Source organism: Arachis hypogaea, chromosome 18 (genome assembly GCF_003086295.3).
Source record: "Arachis hypogaea cultivar Tifrunner chromosome 18, arahy.Tifrunner.gnm2.J5K5, whole genome shotgun sequence".
Lineage (NCBI taxonomy): Eukaryota > Viridiplantae > Streptophyta > Magnoliopsida > Fabales > Fabaceae > Arachis > Arachis hypogaea.
In genome coordinates this window covers 32,124,916-32,130,915 of record NC_092053.1, presented here as the reverse complement: position 1 = coordinate 32,130,915, position 6,000 = coordinate 32,124,916, and positions in this window count along the sequence as shown.

The following is a 6,000-nucleotide window of genomic DNA, read 5'->3' as shown; positions in this document are numbered from 1 at the left end:
CAACCAGATACATCCGACTTTTGAAGTTGCTTAAATGATGCTTCGGGTCTGTGGTTCCGTCATAGAGGTTCATATCAGGGCTTTTGAAGTTTCTTGAAACTTTTGTCCTCATTATGTCCTCACTGAATGGGTCCTCTCCTCCTAAGGGTGACTCTTCTCGATCGCTGCGGGAGTTCCGACTTCTAAGGGAGGATTCTAGTTTCAAGAGTTTTTCCTCTAACTCCTTTCGTCGCTCTATCTCATCCCTTAGATTCCTCTCCGCCTCTCGTTGTCGTTCTAATTCCTGTTCCAGCTGTTCCAAATGACCTTGGTGGCCGTGGACCAATCCCATTAGCTCGGCTGTATGGGGTGGTCCTTCTTTTCCTGATTCGTGTCCCTCCGAAGAGTTTACCTTTGGATTTTTTAACCCAGAAGTGCCTTCTCTGTGCTGGTCGTTCGCTCCTTGGTGGAGGGTCATGTCTGCGTCATTATTTCTGGTGTCCAGATTTTCTTGTTCTAAATCGGACGCCGTATGACCATCTTCTGGTGAATTATCCGCCATTATTGGTTGATCTCTCGGGTCCCCGGCAATGGCGCCAATGTTACGATGGGTAACCGGAGATTAATGGGCTGGACTCGTTAGGTTGGCCCAATCGTCTGAGGAGGGAAGTCTCCGTGTGGATCTACGTCTTCGGGCCTCCATCTGACTTGTAGGTAAGAGAGAATGGGGGGTGGTACCTGCAAAGACACTCCGATACCTAAGTCAGCAAGGGGGTAAGCAGGTCTGGAGAGTATTGGGACTTAGTGATACCTGAGGGGTGTCAGTGTATTTATAGTGGTGAACCAATAACCACCGTTGGAGTGGTTCCACCTTTGAAGGAGAATAACCGTCCCTTTATCTTAGAGAAGTTGGGATATGGCTCCTGGAAGTGGGTTGAGAGATTTTAGGGGCAGTTTCTTATTTGAATGAGTGTTATCTGCCAGCTAATCTTCGCCCCGACTTCTTTAGGACAAGTCGTGGTAAGAACCGACTTCTTGAGGGAAGGTCGGTGTAGGGTAAGGGTCAATCCTTTGGATTGGGCCTCTCGTTTGGTCCTGGGCCTTAGCGTTGGGTCAGGGTATGAAGAAAAGTCATGTGTGGAACTCACGTGAAGAGATTACTTTGTGATCACCGAATGACTTCCTTCAAAACTCTGGGCCACTTGTTTCTTACTTTATTTTATCATGGGCTTTAAAAGGATTTGGGCCTTTTTGGATTTCTTTATTTCTCTAACATTCAGCCACTTGATTTAATTAATTTTGCACAAGGCTAAATTAATTTAATGATCATCTTGGGCTTGTTTAGCTTTTGACCAATTATGGAAACTGATTTTTCTGCACACTAACAAAGATATCAAACAACCTATTGGAAGAAATTTAAACATTTAATAATATTTTAATAATATTTTAATTTTAGAGAAAAAGACATATAGGTCCCTGACTTTTTAAATTTTTGACAAATACATCCCTGACAAAATTTAAATACAAAAAAGTCCCTGACTTTAACAAACGGAGGACAATTTAGTCCTTCCGTCTATTTGCCTCTCATACACCAAACGAAACTGGCTGACGTGGCTGAAACGGTATCTAGGTGTCCGTTACGGTGCCACGCTGGAAGGGGAATAAAGTTCGAAGGATAAATAAGTCCTTGACGTCATTTTACAAATAAAGTTCGAAGGACAAATAAGTCCTTGAGAATTTTTTTTTTCATTATGCTTCTATTATGAGAATTTTTTTTCATTATGCTTTTATTATGCTTCTATTATGACAAATATAGTTAACTTGTTGTATTCTGTAATTTAAATTATTTGTATTAAAATTGTAGAAATTGGGCTTGTTCTATTTCTACTTTTTTTCTTAAATTGCATTAGTTCAGTTTTAGTGCATTTGTGTATTATATTAGAATTTGTTAAATTGCATTAGTTCAGTTTTCATCATACCAGTGATATTAGTTAGCATCCGTTCATTTATGCATCAAGTTAGCATTAGTTCATTTGTGCATCATTCATGTATTAAGTTAGCATTAGTCATTTGTGTATTATATTAGAACTAGTATTTTTATCCATAATAACATTACGAGAATAATTTTTTTTTTAAATTATAGTTCACTTTGTTCTAACAGTATAAATTATGCATGACACAAAAGATTTATAAAATCAAACTATTTTTACAAAAAAAAGTCGTAAGTTGACAAAAGTTTCTGACTAAGAAGACCAAGATATCTGCAGATAAAAAATTAAATAATAAGATTTTTAGTTATTATTTTTATATGAAAAAGTCTAATTTTTTATTAATAATTATTTTTAACATTCATTATCTAAAATTTAAAATAATTTAATGTGTATACTTTTACATTTAAAATATTTTAATTGTAAAAAAATATCGAATGACACATTTTGATTTGTCAAATTACTAATATAAAATATAATTATATATAGAGTAAAAATAGTAGAGAAAAATATAAAAATGGAGAAAGGTAGATGAGAGAATTTAGGAAAGGAGTTTATTAATTTTGAAAAAAAAATTATTAAAGACCTATTTGTCCTTCGAACTTTATTTGTAAAATGACGTCAAGGACTTATTTGTCCTTCGAACTTTATTCCCCTTCCAGCGTGGCACCGTAACGGACACCTGGACACCGTTTCAGCCACGTCAGCCAGTTTCGTTTGGTGTATGAGAGGCAAATAGACAGAAGGACTAAATTGCCCTCCGTTTGTTAAAGTCAGGGACTTTTTTGTATTTAAAATTTGTCAGGGATGTATTTGTCAAAAATTTAAAAAGTCAGAGACCTATTTGTCTTTTTTCCTTAATTTTAATAATGTTTGATCATCATTTTAATTAAATATAAATTTTCCAAACTCAACAAAATATTTTGTTTTTTTATTTTATATTTAATTTATTAAATTATCTTTAATTTTATTATTTTTTTAAAATTATTAATTTATACTTTTATTATATCCCTTCATTGATCATACACTATTATTTTCTCTAACTATTATTCTCTGTACATATACATGTCATTGTCTCACCGCTGTTGTTATATTGTCTTGTTCTCCTTTCTCATTTTTTTTCTCCTTCTACCATCTCTTCACCCGATTGTAATTAATTATCACGAAGTACCATTATCGCAATTTTCAATATTGTCTATTACTTTGATTTATAACCATTTATTCTGTTAACTTTTATGAGTTATTAAAGTGTTATTAAAAGAATTTATTTTTGTGTCTTTTAAATATCTAAATATATAAAAATAATAGTATTTTCTTGATGTACGTGTTAAATTATTCTATTACAAAAATTAAAACATAAAACATTCAAAATTTTTTGTTCAAATTATCAAAATTTGATGTCAGTTATATATTATTTTTAACTAATAATTATATTTAAGTTACAATTTAACATAGTATCTTAGAACATAAAGTTGCTATTTCATATTTGATTGCAATTATATAAGTTTTATATTTGTTTTATTATGCACATTAATTAAACTGTACTTTATTATTTCATTTATATGTTTTGAAATAATGCTTTAGGAAGAGTTTCAAGTGTACCAGGAACACCGGTGTTCCAGTTGTTTTAACCGTTGATTTAAATTATAAAAAAAATTATATAATATATATTAATTGACATCAACGGTTAAAACAACTAGAACACCAATATTCTCGGTATACTTGAAATTTTTCCAATGCTTTATATGTTTAGAAAATAATGCGATCGTATTATAAAGATGATGTTAGTTTTTATAACTAATGCGACTCTTCTTATTTTATTTGTCATTTAAATACTATCCTACAAAATAATTACTTAAAGTAAAATATTATACAAAAAGAAATAATTTTTTTTTTAATTTATCATCAAACAGTCTTCTCAGATAGGAAAGCCTCATTATACCATCACAGGAGAAATGACAGGAATTCTCCTCTCAAGTGCAAATTGTACCAAACCTTCATGTTCAGTAAATTCACTAAATTGCACCAACCACATGATAAATTCAATGAATTAGCAATAGTAAAAGAGAGGACCAGACAGCAGAAACTTACATAACTAAAGTCAAAGAGGATGCGGCCACTCATGGTTCATAGAAGGAAGAAAATGGGGACAAAATCTATGGTTTTCCAGCAATGAAAACAGGAATTGGGCTAGGAAGGAGACTCGTGTTTTGAATAGGATTCTAGATCAACCTCCTTCCTTGGATGATGAACACTAGCGACTTCTCAATTTCGGCGACTCTGCATATTTGCTCAGCAATTCTATCCGAATAGCACTCCTCCAAAAGGACAAAAGGGGATAAACATGTATGGTAGAGAGTGGCAGTGATATGGACATGAAGCGGAATGAGTAGTAGAGAAAATATACAAAATGGAAACTGAAAGTAGGAGTGGGTTAATGCAATCACTCCCATTAAACGAGGTTCAAATTTGACCCACCCGTAATTTACTCCAAAAATCTCTTGCTACTTTCCAAATAAAGGGAGCAGAAGAAGAGCAAAAAGAAGAGAAAGATGAACCATGAATTGAAAAAGAAAATAGGTGAATGTTATGGAGTCTAAAAGGTGGCGTTTATTTATTAAAAAAGGTTAAAAATAATATTTAATTTAAAAGATATAACAATAAATAATTTTTAAAAAATTAAAATTTATTATAAAAAATAAGTTAAGCAAAATTTAAGTAGTAACTTATAAGCACTATAGAATTGGCCAAGAAAATAAACTGCACTTAGTCTAAATATAGATGTCTATTTGATTTTTTTGAGACATTTTTCCTTTCATTGCTTAATGAGAAAATAGAAAGAAACCTAACTCTAATTCAATCTAATGTCTACTATCCTGTGAAAGCTAAGAGCACGTCCAACGGTTAGGTTTCCAACTTTTTCAATTCATTTTTTCTGTGCGTGCGTGCTTTTTAAGAGGAAAGAATTTCTCTCAGCAGTCAATGCCCAATAATAATTTGTGACGTGGTAAATTATTATAAAAATAAATAAGAGTAATATTATATAATTAATAAATATTATTATTTTTTATTAATATTTGATCAATAATAATTTATACATATATTTATAAATATTTTACACATAAAAAATATATAATTTATACATATATTTATCAAAATTTTGCATATACAAATTAATATAATTTGTAATTTGTACTCATATTTTTTTAATTTTCACACATAATTAATAAAATTTATTAGTTAATGATAATTTAGTATTTGTGCTGATTAAATAATAACAAAAAATATAAAAGTTACTGATTTTTAAGAATTTCTCAATAAATAATTACATAAAATTATAATTAATTAAATAATTATATCTCTATTTAATTAATAATATATATTAATTATTTATATTATTTAAATAATAATTAATACAAATAATTATATTAAATTATAATTAATTAAATTTACTTACATAAAAAAATAAATTTAATTTTTATAAATTACAAAATATTTTTTTGTTAGTTTGTTTATTTTTATTTATAAAATTTAAAATGCTAATCAAATTTAAGTTATCTATTTTGACAGTTGCATATTATATGTTATATATATAGATAATATATTATATATATGTTAAGGATGTATATATGACTATTGTATATATATATTAATAAAAATATATGACTATTATTATATTACCATTGTTATTAATAAATTAATATTTTATTATTCTATATATACTATTTACATACATTTTTATTCTCATAATTTCTTTTACTTTTTTTTATCTTTTTTTAAGTTTACGAAATCAAAGTTCTACTAATATAATTTTTTGTTCAAAAAAATAGATCCAAACTAAATCAACTCTTTTTTCAATTACTTGTAAAATTTTTCTCAAACTCTAAATACTCAACAACTTCAACCTTCAAACTCTCAAATTCCAAATCAAAATTTCACATTACCAAACACATTTTAAAATCCAAATTCACAAAATCTTTCTAATTTCAATTTTCAAGCTCCTTATAATAATCAAATTCTTATTTTTCTACCA